The sequence below is a fragment of the Solanum stenotomum genome, chromosome 10, assembly GCF_019186545.1.
Source record: "Solanum stenotomum isolate F172 chromosome 10, ASM1918654v1, whole genome shotgun sequence".
NCBI classification, from domain to species: Eukaryota; Viridiplantae; Streptophyta; class Magnoliopsida; order Solanales; family Solanaceae; genus Solanum; species Solanum stenotomum.
The window spans coordinates 20,787-31,995 of NC_064291.1; the positions used below are offsets into that span (position 1 = coordinate 20,787).

Genomic DNA, 11,209 nt, shown 5'->3' on the forward strand with positions numbered 1-11,209 from the left:
TACTTGTCACCTACTAGCTTAGTTAAGTCAAACAAGCATCTCACTTATTTTATTCCATTTTCTAAATATTAATCCCTTTTACTTTAACTTAGCACTTAACTTTCAACTTTAAGCTCAATTACCACCTTACAGTCTTGAGTTTAAATACTTCTGTTGGAGTTAACTTACGTACCATATGCTGAAACGTGCAAGGCATCACATCACCTTCCAAGCTAGTTTAAACCAACACCAACCATATAAGAAACATGGTTCCTCACTTATACTATAAGGATATGTCAAGTATCACAAGAATAGAACATGCATATGCATAATATAAGTTGTTACGAAAATGACATTCATGAATTTGAGGTCGTGATTAATAATCAGGATTACCGCAATAAAATTGATGTTAATAATCTCGATTATCTCAATTGAGTGAAAATGATACATGTTTAGAGGTCCAGGGCTTAGAAGAAATTATGGATACCATTGGAGAAAACAATGTTGATGATGAAATTAAAGATGATATAATACATCCCGAACTAGTTATGCATAATGTCACGACGCCAATCTATACCCCAGTCAAGACACGATACCTAGGACTATAAATGATCTCGGGCTAATCCTTGACTTAACATATCAGGCACATCATATAAAGTATTGCGGAAGCTGAAACATATGGTTAATAAAGAATTAATAACTCCATGTGACTACATTACTTTGAATAAAGCCTCTACTACTTTAGAATGAAAATATAAGCTTGCCAGGACATGACCCCCTACGACCTCAAAACAAAGACAACATAAGGAAAAGTGTTAAAATCTAAAATAATGTAGTCTCCAAATAAAGAGGACTCACAAGAAGCTAAATGGAAGTACTGCAACCTCACTAGTGTAATGACCCTCCTAGTCATTTATGTGTTTTGCCTTCTGTGTGTCATTTAGAGTGTTTCTGTAGCGACCCCAAGTCATTTATGACTTGCTGGGACTGACAGTTCGATCACATGGTCGTTCGTTTGGTTATTGTGCGAGTTTTAGTGTTTTTGGAGCTTATGAACCTTGAACGATTATTTTCGATTAAAAGTTCAATAAGATGACATCGGAATCCATTTCTGACGATTCCATCAGCTCCGGAACAGTCATTATAGGCTAGTATCATGGTCGGCAGGACTCCCGAGGTTTTCAGTGTGAGTCTGTGCGATTAGGCGTTCTAACTTTAAGTTTAAGCCTAAGTTTGACTTTAGTCAACATTCTGAGTAAGCACACTCGGATGAGAATTCTGTCAGCATGGTTAGCTCCGGAATGTCGAGTTTGGTCTAGATTGACCAATCTTTTGTGTCCCGATATTTTTGATATTTTTCTGAGCCTTTTGTGGTTTTTGACTTAAAATGACGGTTGGGTGTGGGACCCACTTTTTGTCAAGATGACCTCGTATGGAAATTTTGACTGCGTCATTGAGTCTAAAATATTGAATTTGGTATGGTTGCATATCTCATTTGCGTGCACGGGTTCTGAACGAGATCGGAGCACCCCGTCAAAGTTTTAAGTCTTTGGAAAGTTAATGCAAAAAAATCTGTTATAACATGCAGAAATATCAGCAACCCTTTTTCAAACATAAAATCATCATGCCTCTCTCATCTCTCAATCGAATTAGGTGATTCGAAGTGCGGGAGCTTCGTATTTTCGGTGGTTTCGCTATAGAGTATTCGGAAGTTGTTGGGTGCACGTCGTTCAAGGTAAATTTGGTTATAAAACTGACTGTTAGGCCCTTTTTTGAGCTTTTGTTTTTGGTATCCATGTTTTGGTCATATCTCACTTATTTTGGCTCGATTTTGGGTGATTCGAAGTCCCACGTGTTGGGAATTGTCGTAGAGTGTTCAAGGAGTGTTGGGCACCTTTTTATTCTCGTAAATTTCAAGTTTAGACTACTGCATGTTTTCTTTTAAGTTGATTAAAATGTGATTTTTCCTTGCATGTTGGGTTTTGCTGTGTTTTGATCCCCGAATTGTGTTCCTTTTTGGAACACAAGTTTGGGATACTGTTTTGGGTCTCTTGACGGAGTCAAATTCGAACAGTTCAGTGTGGATCCCAAGAATCCGTTTTGACTCCAAAATTGACTCGTCTCCGTTTGTTGTGATTTTGGTGTCTAAACGACCGTACTAACGTTATGATCCTATATTTGATAGAGTGACAACGTTCAAGGGTCGTTCGGGAAGGAAAAGCTTCGGCAAAGTTATTTGAAGCGCGCGCGATCGACCTTAAGGTAGGCTACGACTTCCTTTCTATTAGATTGAGCTTAATTGTGTAAAAGCATGTTGATTGGAGTGAATTGAGGGTGGGTACCAATTTCCTACTTTAATTTGATTAGATACCTTATGTTAAGATCGAATGGCCATATTCGGGTGTAGTACCATGTTAACCGGGTTAGTAGAGTTGCATATTTATGTGCTAAATGTTATTGTATGCTTGTATGATATGTGTTGTATGCTTTATTCATCCTTAACCGTACGCATGATGTCCTTAGTCTAGGTTAGACTAGCATTGCCTTAGACTTATGACCTGTGTGGGCTGGACAACCTTGACTTTCTACCGACATCGTTCGGATGACTTAGCTCCTTGTAGACTGGAGTAGCAGACTTAAGTTTGATAGTTTGAGCCTTAGGTTAGGCGCTATCGTTGGTTGTTGCACTTATGTATCTTCTCCCTCTCATTCTGCGATTTTGACGCATTCTCGAAGGTTCGGTGCATCACTAAAGGTGTGGGATTGAGATAGTATAGGCTTGGAGCCTTTTCTATAATTTCTTAGAGTGGACGGCGTTCCACGGTGGATGTTGTTCGATTGGATCCTATTGGAGATACCATCACCCCCGGGGTCGTTCTTTCTAGCTGGGCTGGGAGCGTATCGCTGGCTGGGCGGAGTCTAATGGATTATCTTAGTTACTTTGGGCTGGGAGCCCGATTTTCTTCTTTCTCAATAGACTTAAGCTATTATGTGTACCTGTCGGGTTTATGGGGGTTCGTTCACGTTTTATTTAAACTTGTACATGAGTGTACCTGCTAGGCTTATGGGGGTCCAGTTAGGTTTAGTTTAGTTGTACTTAGTTTATTTCTAGTATGCTCGTGTGCTTTCTTTTCATATCCGTTTTGACCTCTCTGTGTCTAGATTCTATCATTTCTTATTGTTTTTACCCTTTTTACTCAGTCGACCTGTGATGCCTACTGAGTACCTGTTGTTTTGGTACTCATGCTACACTCTGATGCAGGTCCCAGTACCAGTTACCAGTGGTGATTAGTTTCAACCTTCTTTTGCAGCTGTGACTCGGAGACGAGGGCGAGCACTTGACGTTTTGGGTTTATTCTGTCTCCTTCTTTTGTTTTAGTTAGTCTTATTGCTTTTGAGACACGCTTTGTGTGGTCCACTTTTGGGACTTGTACTTTTTATTAGATATCTCTGTACTAGTGACTTTCAGGTTCTGAGAGGGATTTTTGTATATATTTGTTTTGGTTTGTTTCCACTTTGTTGTCTTTGTTAGATTATTTATTTTCACTAGTTTCTACCTTTATGCTCATTGCTTGATGTTCTGGGTTACGGGTTGGCTTACCTACTGGTATGGTATAGTAGGTATCATCATGACTCGAGAAATCGAGTCGTGACAAGTTGGTATCAGAGCCCCAGGTTCATCGGTCTCACTTGTACAGAGTTAACGTCTAGTAGGATCCTGCGGATCGGTGCGTAGACATCTGTAACTTATCTTCGGGAGGCTACAGGATGTCTTTAGAAAGATTTCCTCTTTTGTTTCACTTTCGTGCAACGTGTGTCTTATTGGTTCCTTAAAATCTCACTTGTTTCACTTCTCTCGCATGATGGCTCGCTCGTGAGGTGGCGCGGCCGGGGGTGATACACCCGAGCCTGCAGACAGAGCCCCAGCTTGGGGTAGACGCCGACCCTGAGGTCGAGACAGGGCCGCAACACCAGCCCAGGAGAGAGAGAAGAGGATCCAAAGCTAATAGAGGACCCTCCAGCACCTCATATACCAGATTAGCCGGTGGGTCCGGGGCCAACCCAACCACCACCCGGACCAGTTCTGACTCCAGATCTCCAGGTCGCTATTGCTGAGCTCTTGGGTGTGCTTGGGGGTATGCATCAACCACCCACCCCAGCTACTCCAGCACCAGTACCGCATGATCAGCCTACAGTGAGGGCACCTCAGGTCCAGGTACCACCTGAGGGAGTACAACCGTTGGCAACGAATATACCTATACCGCTTGAGGACTTGAAGATGCTTGGTGTGTTTCTCAGGTTGACACCACCGAGGTTTGGGGCTGTGGGTGAGGATGCCCACGAGTTTCTCCGTGAGAGGCTTCACACTTTGGGTCTAGTGGAGTCTAGAAGGAACGACTTCATTGCTTACCAGCTAGATGGGCCTGCCAGACAGTGGTGGCGCACATTCATTCAGACCAGGCCAGTTAGATCTCCACCGGTGTTATGGGATGAGTTTTTTGAGGCCTTATTTGCCAAGTTTATCCCTCGTAGCGTCAAATACCGCCTTAGGGATCAGTTTTGCAGGTTGGAGCAGGGTTTCATGTCAGTGGCAGAGTACGAGACTAGGTTCCACGAGCTTTCCCGTCATGCAGAGATGATATTACCCACAAAGGAGGAGAGGGTTAGGTGCTTTGTCGTGGGTTGAGATTACAACTTCGGCTTGAGACCAATCTTTAGTTTTTGCAGGTCGATCTGTTTTAGACGTAGTTGACCATGCAGTACTATAGAGCATCTTCGTCGCGAGGCCCAAGAGGGCAGCGAGAAGAGGGCTAGGCATGAGGACATCTGCAGTGACTCTCCCCCAAGTCTAGGGATCATCATGACAGGACTAGACGACGATTTCGACAGGGTCAGTCTAGCAGGCCTACACATGCCTCTCTTCAGGCATCAGATGGTGGTCGGAGCGAGGCCAGTTCGAGTCAGGGTCGCGAGGTATTTCGATTGGGTTCTTCAAGCTATGATGGCCGTTCTTTTGGGAGTCTCCCTCGGCAGGGTTGCTATTAGTGTGGTGAAATGGGTTATTGGGCCAGGGACTGCCCTCAGCACAGTCGGATTACTCCGGCTCCTCAGGTAGCTCCCTCAGCTTTACCAGCACATCCAGCTAGAGGCCGTGGTCAGGGTCAGGACCGTAGAAGTGGTCATCAAGGTATATGGGGTGGTCCCCGAGGAGGCAGGTCAGGTGGTAGGTTTAACGGTCAAGGCAGAGGCAGACATAGCCAATTCTATGCAGCTCCAGCGAGAGGGGAGGCTGAGGCATCAGACGATGTGATCACATGTACGATTCTTTTATGCCAGCAGCCCGCCTTGACTTTATTTGATCCGGGCTCTACTTTTTCGTATGTTTCTATTTACTATGTCTCTCGCTTGAGTATGATTTCTTAGCCTCTGGTAGCGCTGTTGCGTGTGTCGACCCTCGTGGGTGAGTCTTTAGTAGTGGATCAGGTATTTTGATCTTGCTTAGTTACTATCCAGGGGCGTGACACCCGAGCTGACCTTATATTGCTTGACATGGTTGATTCGACGTGATTTTGGGCATGGACTGGTTATCCCCTTATCGCGTTATTTTAGTTTGCTTCTCTAAGACCGTTACCTTATCCATTCCTAGTATTTCTCCGATGGTGTTGCAGGGATCTCGTGGTAGCACACCAGTTGGGGTTATCTCTTTTATTCCGGCTAGGAGGCTAGTGGCTAATGGATGCTTATCATATTTGGCCTATGTGCGTGATGTGAGTAGGGAGGTCCCTCTGGTTGAATCAGTTCCGGTTGTTCGTGACTTTTTAGATGTGTTTCCTACCGACCTACCTGGCCTACCCCAGAGCGTGATATTGATTTTTTGATTGAGCTTGAGCTACGTACTCGGCCTATTTCTATTCCGCCATATCGAATGGCTCCTACAGAGCTCAAGGAGCTCAGTGTTCAGCTTCAGGATCTCTTGGGTAAATGATTTATCAGACCTAGTGTATCACCTTGGGGAGCTCCGTTCTTTTTGTAGAGAAGAAGGATAGTACGATGCGCAAGTGCATCGACTATAGGCAGTTGAATAAGGTGACGGTGAAGAATCGATATCCTCTACGTAGGATTGAAGACCTATTTAACCAGGTGGGAGCCTCAGTGTTCTCTAAGATTGATTTGAGGTCCGGTTTCCACCAGTTGAGGATTAGGGCAGCGGACATCCCTAAGACTGCATTTAGGACCCGTTATGGCCATTATGAGTTCTTGGTGATGTCATTTGGGTTGACTAATGCCTCTACTGCTTTTATGGACTTGATGACACGCGTGTTCAGGCCTTATCTTGATTCATTCGTCATAGTCTTCATTGATGACATTTTGATATACTCGCGGAGTAGGGGTGATCATGAGCAGCATTTGAGAGTTGTGCGCCAAACTTTGAAAGATTAGCGGCTTTATGTCAAGTTCTCAAAGTATCAGTTTTGGTTAGACTCTATAGCGTTCTTGGGGCACATTGTGTCCAAGGAGGGCATTATGGTAGATCCGACAAAGATTGAGGCGTGATTGGGCTAGGCCCACCTCAGTTACTGAGATTTAGAGCTTCGTCGGACTAGGAGGCTACTATAGACGATTTGTGGAGGGTTTCTCTACCTTGGCAGCACCTCTGACCCGATTGACTTGTGTTGATGTTCCCTTTGTTTGGTCAGAGGAGTGTGAGGCGAGCTTTTTGAGGCTCAAAGAGTTATTGACCACGACTCCTATATTGACTCTTTCAGTTGAGGGTGAGGGCTTCACGGTTTATTGTGACGCATCCGGCGTTGGTTTGGGTTGTATATTGATGCAGCAGGGTCGGGTTATTGCTTATGTGTTGATGCAGCTTAAGATCCATGAGCGCAACTACTTCACCCATGACTTGGAGTTGGCGGTGGTAGTTTTCGCACTTAAGATTTAGAGGCACTACTTGTATGGAGTTCGATGTGAGATCTATACCGATCATAGGAGTTTTCAGTACATAATGAGCCAGATGGACCTTAATTCGAGGCAGCGTCGTTGGATTGAGCTCCTGAAGGACTACAACCTCTCTATTCTCTATCATCCGGGCAAGGCGAATGTGGTAGCGGATGCCTTGAGCCGGAAGGTGGTGAGTATAGGTAGTCTAACCTTCTTATTTATTGAGGAGCGACCCTTGGCTTTGGACATTCAGTTCTTAGCTAATAACATGGTTCGGTTGGATATCTCAGATTCTAGACGCGTCTTGGCCTATATGGGAGTTCAGTCTTTTTTGCTTGACAGGATCTGTGGTTGCCAACTTGAGGATGATGCCTTGGTGGCCCTTAGAGATCGAGTGTTAGCAGGTGATGGTAGTCAGGCTACCTTAGATCCTGAAGGAGTGTTGAGATTCACCGGCCGCATCTGTGTTCCGAGAGTTGGAAATTTGATACAGTTGATATTTTCTGAGGCCCATGAGTCTAGATACTCTATCCATCCGGGCACAACGAAGATGTATCATGATTTGAGGCAACATTACTGGTGGAGTGGTATGAGGAGAGATATTCCTGACTTTGTTTTCCGTTGCTTGTGCTGCCAGCAGGTAAAGGCCGAGCATTTGAGGCCTGGTGGTGAGTTTCAGAGATTAACCATTTCGGAGTGGAAGTGGGATCGCATTACTATGTATTTTGTGGCTGGCCTACCCCGGACTTCTAGAGGTGTTGATAGCATTTGGGTCATCGTTGATCGATGACCAAGTTAGCATATTCCCTTCATGTTCAGTCTTCATTTAGCGCCGAGAGGTTGGCTCGTATCTACATTTGGGAGGTGGTTCGACTTCATGGGGTGCCAGTTTCTATTATATCAGATCGAGGTTCTCAGTTCACGTCTAGCTTCTAGAGGACCTTTTAGGATGAGTTGGGCACTCGGACTGACCTTAGCACATCTTTCCACCTGCAAACTGATGGTCAGCTGGATCGTACTATTCAGGTCCTTGAGGACATGCTGCGGGCTTGTGTTTTGGAGTTTGGTGGTCATTGGGACCAGTTCTTGCCTTTGGCGGAGTTTACGTATAACAACATCTACCATTCTAGCATTTAGATGGCCCCGTTCGAGGCCTTGTATGGTAGGCGTTGTCGCTCTCCGGTGGGCTGGTTTTAGTCTACAGAGACTAGGCCGCGGGGGTACAGATTTGATTCAGGAGGCTTCGAACCAGGTGAGAGTGATTCAGGATAGACTCATGACGGCTCAGAGTAGGCACCAGAGTTATGCGGATCGAAGGCGTCGAACTTTGAGATTCTCTGTTGGTAATCGGGTATTCCTCTGTGCGTCACCCATGAAGGGCGTGATGAGGTTTGGGAGGCGGGGCAAGCTTAGCCCCAGGTACATTGGGCCTTTTGAGATACTCCAGACAGTTGGGAAGGTTGCTTATGAGTTGGCCCTACCTCCAGCATTTTCAGCGATCCACCCGGTTTTTCATGTCTCGATGTTGCGCCAGTATGTTCCTGATAAGTCTCATGTGCTCCAGTATGATGTAGCTGAGTTGGATGACCGTTTGACATTTGTAGAGGAGCCAATCGCTATTCTTGCCAGAGATGTGAGGAGATTGCGCTCGAGAGCCATTCCTGTTGTTAAGGTCTGTTTGAGGCATCGTCCAGTCGAGGAGGCTATATGGGAGACCGAGCAGGAGATGCGAGAGCAGTTTCCCAGCTTGTTTGAGCCTTCAGGTACTTCTTGACCGTTACTTTTGCGGACGAAAGTCCTTTTTAGTAGTGGATATTGTAATGACCCTCCTATTCATTTATGTGTTTTGCCTTATGTATGTTGTTTAGAGCGTTCCTGTAGTGACCCCAAGTCATTTATGACTTGCTAAGACTGATAGTTCGGTCACCTGATCGTTCATTTGGTTATTGTGCGAGTTTTACTATTTTTGGAGCTTATGAACCTTGAACAATCATTTTCAATCAAAAGTTCAAGAAGATGACATCGGAATCCAATCAGCACCGGAAGGGTCATTTTAGGCTAGTAGCATGGTCGGCATGACTCCTGAGGTTTTCAATGCAAGTCTATGCGATTAGGCGTTTTAACTTTAAATTTAAGCCTAAGTTTGACTTTCTGAGTAAACACGCTCAGATGAGAATTCCATCAGTGCGGTTAGCTCCAAAATGCCGTGTTTGGTCTAGATTGATCCTTCTTTTGTGTCCCGAGGTTTCCAATATTTTTCTGAACCCTTTTGTGGTTTTTGACTTAAAATGACAGTTGGGTGTGGGACCCACTTTTTGTCAAGATGACTTCGTATGGAAATTTCGACTGCGCCATTGAGTCTGGAATATTGAATTTGGTATGATTGCATATCTCGTTTGCGTGCACGGGGTTCCAAACGAGATCGGAGCATCCCATCGAAGTTTTAAGTTTTTGGAAAGTTAATGTAGAAAAATCTTCTATAAAATGCAAAAATATCAGCAACCTTTTTTCAAACTTAAAATTCTCATATCTCTCTCATCTCTCAACCGAATCAGGTGATTTGAAGTGCGGGAGCTTCTTATTTTCGGTGGCTTAGCTGTATGGTTTTTGAAAGTTATCGGGTGTGCGTCGTTTGAGGTAAATTTGTTAGGCCCTTTTTCGAGCTTTGTTTTTGGCATCATTGTTTTGGTCATATCTCACTCATTTTGGCTCGATTTTAGGTGATTCGAAGTCCACGTGTTGGGAATTATCGTGGCTATATCGTGGAGTGTTCAAGGAGTGCTGGGCACCTTTCAATTCTCAAAAATTTTGAGTTTAGACTACTGCATATTTTCTTTCAAGTTGATTAAAGTGTGATTTTTCCTTGCATGTTAGGTTTTGCTGCGTTTTGAGCCCCGAATTGTGTTCCATTTTGGAACATAAGTTTGGGGTACTGTTTTGGGTCTCTTGACGGAGTCAAATCCGAACAGTTCGATGTGGGTCCCACGATTCCCGTTTTGACTCCAAAATTGACCCGTCTCCGTTTGTTGTGATTTTGGTGTCTAAACGACCGTACTAATGTTGTGATCCTATATTTGATAGAGTGGCAGCGTTCAAGTGTCGTTCGAGAAGAAAAAGCTCCGGTAAAGTGATTTGGAGCGCGTGCGATCGGCCTTGAGGTAAGCTACGACTTCCTTTTTATTAGATTGAGCTTAATTGTGTAAAAGCATGTTGATTGGAGTGAATTGAAGGTGGGTACCAATTTCCTACTTTACTTTGAATAGATATCTTATGTTAGGATCGAATGGCCATATTCGGGTGTAGTTACACGTTAACCGGGTTAGTAGAGTTGCATGCTTATGTACTAAATGCTATTGTATGCTTGTATTCTTTGTTCATCCTTAACCGTAAGCATGATGTCCTTAGTCTAGGTTAGGCTAGCATTGCCTTAGACTTATGACCCGTGTGGGCTGGATAACCTTGATTTTTTATCGACGTATTTTGGATGACTTAACTCCTTGTAGACTGGAGTAGCAGACTTGAGTCTGATAGTTTGAGCCCTAGATTAGGCGTTATCGTTGGTTGTTGCACTTCTGTATCTTCTCCCTCTCATTCTGCGATTCTGACGCATTCTCGAAGGTTCGGTGCATCACTAAAGGTATGGAATTGAGATAGTATAGGCTTGGAGCCTTTTCTGTGATTTCTTAGAGTGGACGGCATTCCACGGTGGATGTTGTTGGATTGGATCCTATTGGAGATACCATCACCCCCGGGGTCGTTCTTTCTAGCTAGGCTGGGAGCGTATCGCTGGCTGGGTAGACTCGGTGATTTCGGCGATCTCCTTCGGGCCTCTCTTTCTAGCTGGGTTGGGAGTGTGCTTCTGGCTGGGTGTCCCCGGGTCTCTCTTTCTAGCTGGGCTGGGAGCTGACTGCATAGTAGGACGACTCGCAATATCTACCTCATTTGCGGGTCCCTCTTTCTAGCTGGGCTGGGAGTGGATTGTTTGGTTGGGTGCCCCCTAGGGTCACTCTTTCTAGCTGGGCTGGGAGTGCACTGCTGGTTGGGTGGAGTTTGATGGATTATCTTAGTTACTTTGGGCTGGGATCCCGATTTTCTTCTTTCCCAATAGACTTAGCTATTTTGTGTACATGTCGGGCTTATGGGAGTTCGTTCAGGTTTTATTTAAACTTGCGCACGAGTGTACCTTCTAGGCTTATGGGGGTCCAGTTAGGTTTAGTTTAGTTGTACTTAGTTTATTTCTGGCATGCTCGTGTGCTATCTTTTCATATTCGCTTTGACCTTTCTGTGT

At 44.7% G+C, this 11,209-nt stretch overlaps 1 pseudogene; it reads left to right on the forward strand.

Moving 5' to 3' along the window:
- Positions 1–1,135: 1,135 nt before the first annotated feature.
- LOC125841547 (uncharacterized) lies at positions 1,136–10,828 on the forward strand (annotated as a pseudogene).
- The last annotated feature ends 381 nt before the right edge of the window (positions 10,829–11,209 follow it).